The following is a 12,751-nucleotide window of genomic DNA, read 5'->3' on the forward strand; positions in this document are numbered from 1 at the left end:
TAAGCAATTGGGGCTCGTACTGGGGAAGGTGTGACCTCTATGAGAAGGATGGTCTACACCTTAATCAGAAGGGGACCAATATCCTGGGGGGTAAATTTGCTAAGGCCATGCAGGGAGGTTTAAACTGATTCGGGGGGGGGGAGGGATCCTGAGTAGTGGGGCTGAAAGTGAGGGATGCATGGATGGGGACTGCAATGCACGGCATTGCAGAGGTGGGGTGGAGCAGGGTTTGAAATGTGTATACTTCAATGCCAGGAGTATTCGCAATAAAGTGGGTGAACTTGCAGCGTGGATCAGTACCTGGGACTTCGATGTTGTGGCTATTTCAGAGACATGGATAGAGCAGGGGCAGGAATGGATGCTGCAGGTCCCGGGGTTCAAATGTTTTAGTCGAAGTAGGGAAGGAGGTAGAAGAGGGGGAGGGGTAGCATTATTGGTCAGAGATTGTATCACAGTGTCAGAGAGGAGGTTTGATGAGGACTTATCTGTTGAGGTAGTATGGGCGGAGATTAGAAATAGGAGAGGAGAGGTCACCCTGTTGGGAGTCTTTTATAGACCTCCTAAAAGTTCTAGAGAGGTTGAGGAAAGGATTGCGGAGTCAATCCTGCTTAGGAGTGAAAGTAATAGGGCAATTGTTATGGGGGATTTTAACTTGACTAATATTGACTGGAATTGTTATAGCTCTAGCTCGTTAGAGGGGTCAGTTTTTGTTCAAAGCGTGCAGGAAGGTTTTTTGACTCAGTATGTAGACAGGCCAACTAGAGGTGAGGCTATATTGGATCTGGTGCTGGGAAATGAGCCAGACCAGGTGCTAGACTTGGAAGTTGGTGTGCATTTTGGTGATAGTGACCACAATTCGGTTACGTTCACCTTAGTGATGGAAAGGGATAGGCATGAACCTCGGGCCAGTGGTTTTAGCTGGGGGAAGGGTAATTATGAGGCTATTAGGAGAGAATTAGGAAACATAGGTTGGACTAGGAGATTACAGGGACTGGGAACGTCCGACATGTGGAGTTTTTTCAAGGAGCAGCTACTGCGAGTCTGTGATAGGTATGTCCCTGTCAGGCAAGGAGGAATTGGTAGGGCTAGGGAACCGTGGTGCACCAAAAAAGTTTCTTTGTTGGTTAAAAAGAAAAAGGAGGCTTATGTTCGGATGAGACGTGAGCACTCGGGTAGTGCACTAGAAAGCTTTAGATTGGCTAAGAGGGAGTTGAAGAGCGAGCTTAGAAGGGCTAAAAGGGGACATGAGAAGACTTTGGCGGATAGGGTTAAAGAGAATCCTAAGGCATTCTATAGGTATGTCAAGAACAGAAGGTTGGTTAGGGCAAGTTTAGGGCCAGTTATAGATGGCAGAGGGAAGTTATGTGTGGAACCGGAGGAGATTGGTGAAGCATTGAACCAATATTTCTCTTCGGTGTTCACGCAAGGGGACATGAATATAGCTGAGGAGGACACTGGGTTGCAAGGGAGTAGAATAGACAGTATTACAGTTGATAAGGAGGATGTGCAGGATATTCTGGAGGGTCTGAAAATAGATAAATCCCCTGGTCCGGATGGGATTTATCCAAGGATTCTCTGGGAGGCAAGAGAAGTGATTGCAGAGCCTCTGGCTCTGATCTTCAGGTCGTCGTTGGCCTCTGGTATAGTACCAGAAGATTGGAGGTTAGCGAATGTTGTCCCATTGTTTAAGAAGGGGAACAGAGACTTCCCCGGGAATTATAGACCGGTGAGTCTCACTTCTGTTGTCGGCAAGATGTTGGAAAAAATTATAAGGGATAGGATTTATAGTTATTTGGAGAGTAATGAATTGATAGGTGATAGTCAGCATGGTTTTGTGGCAGGTAGGTCGTGCCTTACTAACCTTATTGAGTTTTTTGAGAAAGTGACCAAGGAGGTGGATGGGGGCAGGGCAGTGGACGTGGTATATATGGATTTTAGTAAGGCGTTTGATAAGGTTCACCATGGTAGGCTTCTGCAGAAAATGCAGATGTATGGGATTGGGGGTGATCTAGGAAATTGGATCAGGAATTGGCTAGCGGATAGGAAACAGAGGGTGGTGGTTGATAGTAAATATTCATCATGGAGTGCGGTTACAAGTGGTGTACCTCAGGGATCTGTTTTGGGGCCACTGCTGTTTGTAATATTTATTAATGATCTGGATGAGGGTATAGTTGGGTGGATTAGCAAATTTGCTGATGACACCAAAGTCGGTGGTGTGGTAGACAGTGAGGAAGGGTGTCGTAGTTTGCAGGAAGACTTAGACAGGTTGCAAAGTTGGGCCGAGAGGTGGTGGATGGAGTTTAATGCGGAGAAGTGTGAGGTAATTCACTTTGGTAGGAATAACAGATGTGTTGAGTATAGGGCTAACGGGAGGACTTTGAATAGTGTGGAGGAGCAGAGGGATCTAGGTGTATGTGTGCATAGATCCCTGAAAGTTGGGAATCAAGTAGATAAGGTTGTTAAGAAGGCATATGGTGTCTTGGCGTTTATTGGTAGGGGGATTGAATTTAGGAGTCGTAGCGTTATGTTGCAACTGTACACAACTCTGGTGCGGCCGCACTTGGAGTACTGTGTGCAGTTCTGGTCCCCACATTACAGGAAGGATGTGGAGGCTTTGGAGAGGGTGCAGAGGAGGTTTACCAGGATGTTGCCTGGTATGGAGGGGAGATCCTATGAGGAGAGGCTGAGGGATTTGGGATTGTTTTCGCTGGAAAGGCGGCGGCTAAGAGGGGATCTTATTGAAACATATAAGATGATTAGAGGTTTAGATAGGGTGGATAGTGATAGCCTTTTTCCTCTGATGGAGAAATCCAGCACGAGGGGGCATGGCTTTAAATTGAGGGGGGGTAGTTATAGAACCGATGTCAGGGGTAGGTTCTTTACCCAGAGGGTGGTGAGGGATTGGAATGCCCTGCCAGCATCAGTAGTAAATGCGCCTAGTTTGGGGGCGTTTAAGAGATCCGTAGATAGGTTCATGGACGAAAAGAAATTGGTTTAGGTTGGAGGGTCACAGTTTTTTTTTAACTGGTCGGTGCAACATCGTGGGCCGAAGGGCCTGTTCTGCGCTGTAATGTTCTATGTTCTATGTTCTATAACATTTAACATTTAAGAAAAACTTGGATGGGTTCATGGATGAGAGGGGTGTGGAGGGATATGGTCCAAGTGCAGGTCAGTGGGACTAGGCAAAAAATGGTTCGGCACAGACAAGAAGGGCCAAACGCCTGTTTCTGAGCTGTAATTTTCTATGGTTCTATGGTTCTATAATGGATGTGTTAACCACATTACTAAAATGGAGGCCATTCCGTTATGCAATGTTACTACTGGAAGGATTGTAGAGAGTTGCTTAATTTTTTTTATCAGATCCAGGCGATAGTCAAGATTATCCAGAGGATTGAGATAAAGCAATTCCATTTGTACTTTTTGCAATTAGGAATGCACCTAATGAATCAATTAAATTCAATCCATTTTAATTAATTTTTGGTCATAAGGTAAGGGGACCACTTAAACTGATCAAGGAGAAATTGATGAGTCAGCATTCTGAGACTACATTGTTGGACTATGGGCCCTATTTTACCCAGTCCATCACATAAACCAGCCTCCCATCCATTGACTCTGTCTACACTTCCTGCTGCCTCGACAAAGCAACCAGCATAATTAAGGACCCCGGACATTCTCTCTTCCACCTTCTTCCTTCAGGAAAAAGATACAGAAGTCTGAGGTCACTTACCAATCAACTCAAGAACAGCTTCTTCCCTGCTGCCGTCAGACTTTTGAATGGACCTACCTTGCATTAAGTTGATCTTTCTCTACACCCTAGCTGTGACTGTAACACTACATCCTGCACTCTCTCGTTTCCTTCTCTATGAACGGTATGTTTTGTCTGTATAACGTGCAAGAAACAATACTTTTCAGTGTATGTTAATACATGTGACAATAATAAATCAAAATTTAAAAAATCATTTTGATTCTAAGTGCTGGACGGACTTGAAACTGGGAGTGTTGCAGATCCGACTTTTAGATCCATTCTCAGGTGCCTCCATACTCACTCTGCCTGCAAAAATATCAGCAATTACGAATCGCACTGCATAAGCATGTCGGTGGGGCTTTAGATGCCCGAAATTCTGCAGCTCTGATCTATGCCTCCAACAGCACATGCGCAGAAAAAAAATGATAGAATTGTGCTCCCAGCCACATCCCTCGCGGGCCGGATAATGCTCCCCCAGGCCCACATATTGCCCCACCCCACATTATTGACTCCCTTATACGCCCACACCACCGCCACCCAGACTGATCGCAGGCCCCTCCCCCCCGATCTCAAGCAGAGTGGCAGCGGACCCCCCGCTTTTCCCCCCAGTGATCACGGGTAGAGTGGCAGTGGACTCCCTCTTCCCCTCCACTGATCTCAGGCAGAGTGGCAGTGGACCCCACCTTTCCCTCCACTGATCTTAAGCAGAGTGGCAGTGGACCCCCTTCCCCCTCACTGATCACAGACAGAGTGGCAACGGACTCTCCCCCCCCCCCTACTGATCTCAAGCAGAGAGCCGTCGAATGGTCAGCTCGTACCTCCTAACTAACTGCAGCACCCAAATCGGACTTATATGGAGCATGTCTGATTCGGGATAGGCGAACGCAGTGGTAAAGGGGGAAGTGCCTATAAAGTTGGGCGTGCAGCCCATTAAGTCAATTTGAATGCATGCAGATGCATTTAAATGGCCGTCACGCCCGTTTCGGGCGCGGTCCCGATCGTGGCCATTTTCAGACCTTGGTAAAGGGGGAACCAGGGCTCACAGGCACCCCGTGCCTCCGGCATGATCATCATAATTGTCTTTAGCTTTCAAAAATCAGTAATGAGTTGCACCAGCATGACATCACGATGCCAGTGGTGAGGATACATTGTGGGCAGACGTTAAGTTGGCATGTCCATTAATTATATTAAAATGTGTGAATCTGATTGTCACTGGTGTGGGATGGGGAAGATCTCAAACTAAGAACCAGCTTTTGGCCGCTCGCGAGATTTAGCAGTCATTATTGGGCCACTGGGTCATTGTCTAAGGCAGGGGTCTCCAAACTACGGCCCGCGGGCCACATCCGGCCCGCAGCGGACTACATCTGGCCCGCAGCCAGTGGGGCGGGACGGGATTCCCACTGCCGAAAACACTCCCGCGTCTGGAACCCCGCCGCTGACTCAGGATCCGGATGCGGGTACGGAATCCACAGGCCGGACATTTGCTGCCGCTCCGCGCGGTGTCTGATGGACCCATGGGAATCCCCGCCCTCTTTACCAGCCTATTGTCCAATCAGAGCTGCCGTCCTGTGACTGACTGTTCATTAAACGAATCAGCAGTTGAGACATCTGTTATTCAATTGCCGCTCTGCATTGACTGAGTGACAGCTGCTTTATCCAATCCGTAAGCTCCATCTGTCTGAAATGAGCGAGAACAATGACAACGATGGCGGCAATTCGGACCAATTCAGTTATGGAAGGAAAAAAGAAAAGAAAAGTGGACAGTGAGTGCCGCCTGTTTAATGAAGAATGGGATGTAAAGTACTTCTTTGTACAAGCAGGTGATAAAGCCTTGTGTGTCATATGCAACGAAACTGTTGCAGTTTTGAAGGAGTACAATGTACGTCGGCACTATGAGACCAAACGTGAACCAAGTTATTCCCAATTCACAGGAACAAAGCGTTCGGAAAAATTTGAATCAATGCAACGCAGGTTGCTTTCCCAACAAGCTTTTTTTACGCAGAAGATAACTGAAAATGAAGCTTTAACCAGGGCCAGTTACAAACTAGCTTATGTGTTGGCGAAAAGAGGAAAGCCATTCACCAATGGAGATCTCATCAAAGAGTGTATAATGGAAGCAGTGGAAGAGTTATGCCCAGAAAAAGCAAATCTGTTCAAAATCATCAGTCTTGCACCAAATACTGTTGCTCGTAGAATTGAGGATATAAGAAGTATTATATTTAATCAAATTGCAGACAAAGCAAGAAATTTTCAGTTGTATTCTCTCACACTTGATGAATCGACTGATGTGAGTGACATATCACAACTCCTAGTATTCATCTGTGGCGTCGACAGTGAATTTAATGTGACACAAGAATTAGCATCAGTGCATAGCATGCACAGCACAGTAACTGGAGAAGACATCTTCAAAGAATTGCAAAAAACTGTGTTGGAATATAACCTGGAGTGGAATAAACTGCAATGCGTGACAATTGATGGAGGAAAGAACATGTCTGGGGTGAAGAAAGGTTTGGTTGGACACATCACAAAAGCTTGTGAGGTTGGTGGATTCTCAAAGCCCATGTTTCTGCATCGCATTACCCATCAACAAGCATTGTGCGGAAAATATGTGGATATGTCTTGCGTTCTGAAACCTGTTGTTTCAACAGTGAATTTCATTCGATCTCACGGGCTTAATCATCGCCAGTTTTGTGATTTTCTGAAAGAAACTGATTCTGAGTTCGGTGACTTGCCTTATTATACAGCAGTTCGATGGCTTACTTGTGGAAAGATTCTATCATGGTTCTTTCAGCTCAGAGAGGAAATTGATTCCTTTCTCACAGAGAAATCACGGGTCCCATTCGCGCTGTGGGCGGGGCTTAGTGCGCCCGCAACGATCGGGGCTCTGAACTGCGCATGCGCAGTTAGAAAAAAATTTGAAAAAGCACACCTGTGTCAGATCGCCCCCGGGCTGCAGAAAGCAGAGAAAGCAGCCCGGGAGCGAAAAGCGTGAGCGATGGTCCCCACAGACATCATTGTCCCCCTTATCAACCCTTCCCCCGCTATCCAGACCGATCGCGACCCCCTGCCCTCTGCCCCCCCACCAATTGCCCGCAGAGTGGCAGCGGATCCCCCCTGCCCCCCTCCACCCCCCATCCCCCCACCAGAGATCCATCTGCCCCCCTCCACCAGTGAGCGATCGGGCCTCCGCCCCCCCCCCACCACCAGAGATACATCTTACCTGCCTCCCTCCTCCCCCCTTCCGCAGAGAATGGCCTGGCCTCACTCCTCCCCCCCCTCCCCCTCCCCCAGAGAATGGCCTGGCCTCACTCACCTCCCCCCCCCCCGCAGAGAATGGTCTGGCCTCACTCCCCACCTCCCCCCGCCCCCTCCCCGCCCCCGCCCCAGAGAACGATCTGGCCTCACTCATCCCCTCCCCAGAGAACGATCTGGCCTCACTCATTCCCCCGCCCCAGAAAATGGTCTGGCCTCACTCACCTCCCGCAGAGAATGGTCTGGCCTCACTCCCTGCCTCTCCCCCCCCCCTCAACCCCCCGCCCCCCAACCCCCCGCCTCAGAGAACGATCTGGCCTCACTCATCCCCCAGCCCCCGAGAATGATCTGGCCTCACTCCCCCCCCCCACCCCCACCGCCAAGAGGAACATCTGACCCGCCACCTCCCTCCCTACCAGACAACGATCGGCCCTCCCCCCGCCCCCGCACAACCAGACAACGATCGGCCCTCCCCGTCCCCCCCTTCACTCGACAACGTTCGGGCCTCCCTCCACCCCCCTCCCCACCAGAGATACATCTGACCTGCCTCCTCCTCCCCTCCCCCCCGCCCCCCCCCCAACTAGACAACAATCTGGCCTCACTCCCCTCCCCCCCCACCCAACCAGAGAATGATCTGACCCGCCTCCTCCCTCCCTCCCACCACTGATCTGAGTCAGAGAGTCGTTGGAAACTCTGAACTCGCTCTTCAGCAGCTGGAGCGCCCGATTCAGACTTTTATTCAGCAGGTTCATTTCGGTGTGATTCTGGATCAGCGAACGTGGCGGTAAAGGGGGAAATGCTGATAAAGTTGGGCGGGCAGTTCATTAATTCAATTGAAATACATGCAAATATATTTAAATCGCTGTTGTGCCCGTTTTGGGTGCGAAGCGGTTCGCGGCCATTCCTGGGTTTCGGTAAAGTGGCCATCTGAGCGGAAGCGGGCACGGATCGCATTAATGGCCTCACACCCAACTTTACCATGTTACGCATGGTAAAATAGGGCCCTAAGTCTTTAACAATGAACACAGACACTAAAAAATCCCTGTTCAAATACTTCCTTCTGACATTTCATTCATTTCCATTATCAGTTCCCCAGGCCAATTCTCTGGAGAACCAACATTTGCTCAAGTTAATTTTTTCCTTTCAAAATACTTGTAGAACCTCTTACTATCGGTTTTATATTTCCAGCTTGAGGAACATGTACCAGTCGCAGAGGACCATGGCTGATTAGAACATAGAACATAGAAAGCCACAGCACAAACAGGCCCTTCGGCCCACAAGTTGCGCCGATCACATCCCCACCTCTAGGCCTATCTATAGCCCTCAATCCCATTAAATCCCATGTACTCATCCAGAAGTCTCTTAAAAGACCCCAACGAGTTTGCCTCCACCACCACCGACGTCAGCCGATTCCACTCACCCACCACCCTCTGAGTGAAAAACTTACCCCTGACATCTCCTCTGTACCTACCCCCCAGCACCTTAAACCTGTGTCCTCTCGTAGCAACCATTTCAGCCCTTGGAAATAGCCTCTGAGAGTCTACCCTATCCAGGCCTCTCAACATCTTGTAAACCTCTATCAGGTCACCTCTCATCCTTCGTCTCTCCAGGGAGAAGAGACCAAGCTCCCTCAACCTATCCTCATAAGGCATGCCCCCCAATCCAGGCAACATCCTTGTAAATCTCCTCTGCACCCTTTCAATGGCTTCAACATCTTTCCTGTAATGAGGTGACCAGAACTGCGCGCAGTACTCCAAGTGGGGTCTAACCAGGGTCCTATAAAGCTGCAGCATTATCTCCCGACTCCTAAACTCAATCCCTCGATTAATGAAGGCCAGTACGCCGTACGCTTCATGAGCATGGCCCACTCGATGAAGGACATGACCCAGTCGCAGAGGACCATGGCTGAGGGCATCGGCGGCATGGCTCAGACAATGGCGGGCATCCAGGACTGGCATCGTCAGATGAAGATGTGACATCTGGAGCTCACTCCCTCTCTGGCCTATGGAGTGACCTGGAGACCAGTGAACACCCTGAGGGAGCAGGAGGTGCTGGAACCAATCCCAGGGCCTTCCACTAGGAGACTGGCGTCTGACTCTCATCCTCCTCCTGACACTGGCCTATCTCCTGGGATGTGGGCAGAACAGGGTAACACATGTGCCTGTGACACCTGAAAGTTGGCCAGGGCCCTCGAGGTCCATACCTTCCAGAGATCAAAGAACAAAGAACAAGGAACAGTACAGCACAGGAAACAGACCCATTGGCCCTCCAAGCCTGTGCCGCTCCTTGGTCCAACTAGACCAATCATTTGTATCCCTCCATTCCCAGGCTGCTCATGTGACTATCCAGGTAAGTCTTAAACGACGTCAGTGTGTCCGCCTCCACCACCTTACTTGGCAGCGCATTCCAGGCCCCCACCACCCTCTGTGTAAAAAACATCCCTCTAATATCTGAGTTATACTTCGCCCCTCTCACCTTGAGCCCGTGACCCCTTGTGATCGTCACTTCTGATCTGGGAAAAAGCTTCCCACCGTTCACCCTATCTATCCCCTTCATAATCTTGTACACCTCTATTAGATCTCCCCTCATTCTCCGTCTTTCCAGGGAGATCAACCCCAGTTTACCCAATCTCTCCTCATAGCTAAGACCCTCCATACCAGGCAACATCCTGGTAAACGTTCTCTGCACTCTCTCTAACGTCTCCACGTCCTTCTGGTAGTGCGGCGACCAGAACTGGACGCAGTACTCCAAATGTGGCCTAACCAGCGTTCTATACAACTGCAACATCAGACTCCAGCTTTTATACTCTATACCCCATCCTATAAAGGCAAGCATACCATCGCCCGCCAAGAGCCAGGCCACAGGGCATGGAATGCAGCAGGCCACCTCCACTTCTGATGTGTAATCTGGGGAACACCTCGAAGGATCGGGAGGGAATGTAAGATTGGAAAGATGCAGGATCTCTGATTTTGCACAGGTACAGTCACACAGTTTTAGTTCGGGTGAAGGGAGCACAGAATGTCAAATATCACAATTAAACCACTTTTCACACCCAGATTGAGTCGGCTCTCACTCTCGGTGCTTCCTCTCAGGAGTTGGGATTGGGGAATAAGCTGGGGAGCATTTGGTCTCCACACTGGGCCTCTGATCTTCCCACAGGCCCTACAGTCTCACCCGGACATGGGAAGCCATGAGTACACCAGTCATAGACATTCTGGTTTGACACCATCACCATTCTGTGAGCCTGAACTCTTGTCCCAGCCTCCCCCACCTCAACTGTGGCTTAGACAAAAGTGGCCACATCACACATTCAGGAATGAGCCAGGATGTCAGAGGAATGTTACAGGAAAGACAGGAGTCACACTTTCAGATGATGAGGGGCACCACAGCTTTTCACACAGTGAGGCATCATCACTCCCCTGCCTTGTGAGCAGACCCGCTGACACTGCCAATCTAGGACCATCACACTGGTGTGATGTGAAAGTGACCCTAGGAGGGAAGGGGGGTGCAGCACAGTCAGTAGGATGGGGGCAAAGGATGAAGGGAAGCCACACAAAGGGACTGAGAAAAGGGGGGGGGGGGTGGCAAGGGACATAAGAAGTGGGGGAGACAAGGGAGAGATGAAGGAAGGATCTGAGGATAAGGAGAGTATTAGCAATTGAGCTGTCAGACAAGGATTCTCCTAGACAGCAAATCTGGAGACAATGAGGGCCTCCCTGGTCCTCCGGCCCTGTAGGAGCCTGGCCAAGATCTGTGGAGCCCCCTCTGGGTCCTCCCTGGGCTCCTTCTCTGCCCAGTTTTGGTCATCCTCGTCCTCCAATGGGGCCGACTGTTCCTCCTCTTCCTCCATCATTTCACCCCACTGCTTTACAAAGTTGAGGCCGTCCTCAACCGGGATCTTGGGTTCATGTCACACTATCTGTAACCCCCACAACTTGCCTGGGCTTACAAAATCTCACTAACTGTCCTGGCTGGAGACAATACACATCTCTTTAACCTGCGCTTAACCCTCTCTCCACTCACATTGTCTGTACCTTTAAGACTTGATTACCTGTAAAGACTCGCATTCCAACCATTATCTTGTAAATTAAGTTTGTGTCTTTATATTCCCTGTTTGTGAACAGAACTCCCACTCACCTGATGAAGGAGCAGCACACTCCGAAAGCTTGTGGCTTGTGCTACCAAATAAACCTGTGGGACTTTAACCTGGTGTTGTGAGACTTCTTACTGTAGAGCCCTGCCAGAGCGGTCCAGACAGCGGAACCACATTTTAGGAATTTGATACACCGCTTGATTGCATTCCTGAAGGCAGAGTGGGTCCCTCATTGTAGTGGATCTTCACCTCTACATAGGCGTAATTTCCATGACCTTAATGGGTAATCCTTGTCCTCCCACGAGCCAGTGAGTCATGTTCACCCTCTTGCCTTGTGAGCAGACCCACTGACACTGCCAATCTAGGACCATCACACTGGTGTGATGTGAAAATGACCCCAAGAGGGGAGGAGGGACAGCACAGTCAGTGGGACTGGGGAAAGGATGAAGGAAACCCTCAGCCGAGGGTTACCCTCGAAGTACCCCTGAGTGTGCCAGGACGAGTGCATTGTGCACGATCCCAGGAAAGCGTGTAAAGACATGCATGATGTTGAGCTGGTGACTGCACACCAGGTGTATGTTCAAGGAGTGGAACCTTTTCCTGTTGATGAAGGGCATTCCCTGTTGAGATGGTGCTTGCACAGTGACATGGGTGCCATCGATCGCCCCCTGGACTTGGGGTATCCTGGCAATGGCACTGAAATCTGCAGCTCGGGCATCCTGGTGGGTCTGGTCCAGTGGAAAGTGACGTAGGCCCGGGTATACAGGGCATTCATCACCTCATGGATGCATCTACGGGTGAAAGATTGAGAGATGCGGCACAGGTCCCCTCTTGAGCCTGGAATGGTCCAGTGGGACAGAGGTCCAGGGTAGCCAAGAGGAAGGATACCTGGTGGCACCTCTTGGGTGAACATCATGCCATGTTCTTCAAGGCAAGTAGCCAGACTCCAAAGAGCTTGGTGGCCACACTATGACCTAGCACATAAGGATTGAATGGTGGGACACTATTCCTCCGCCCAGTCCCAACAAAACACCCCTGGTCCCTTCCAGAACACTCTTGACGAAGGTCTCTTAGGCCTTCTTGTCTAAGCTATGGCAGCTGTTTGTGCAGTGCAGATGTTAATTGTGTGGGCAAGTGGCTCCTTCTGAAGAATGTGGTTCCAGAGTGAAGAAGTGTCACTGACAGAAGTGTGTCTTTGCTGGAACCTTTGCAGTGCTGAGTGGTCGGGCCATTGTTTAAAATAAGAGACTTGTCAGAAAGCACTTGTGATCTCCAGGATGGGTCCGAGATTTTGAATGTTATTTAGCGGGGTAAGGATGAGGCCAGAGTGAGCAGCTGCGGGATAGAGGGAGAGAGCATAAACCTTCATGGAGCATTGACTGATTGTGTCAACAATGAGGTTTTTGATGCAACACAGACAGCCTGTCAACACATCTTTCCAACGCTACAGGGACATCCGATCCTTGTATGGAATAACCTTTGCGATTCCTCTCTCATCTGCCATAGGGCTGTCAATGAAGGGAGTTCCAAGAAGTGTGCCAACAGCCTGGGCTCGTTCAGGCTTGATGGGTAGAGAGCCCTAGTGAGACTAACATTTCCTGTGAGTGAGAGAAGTTCAGAGAGGGCTGTCAACAGTTGAGGTGAGTGAAATGAACCAAGGG

This window comes from Mustelus asterias, chromosome 31, assembly GCF_964213995.1.
Source record: "Mustelus asterias chromosome 31, sMusAst1.hap1.1, whole genome shotgun sequence".
Taxonomy (NCBI): domain Eukaryota; kingdom Metazoa; phylum Chordata; class Chondrichthyes; order Carcharhiniformes; family Triakidae; genus Mustelus; species Mustelus asterias.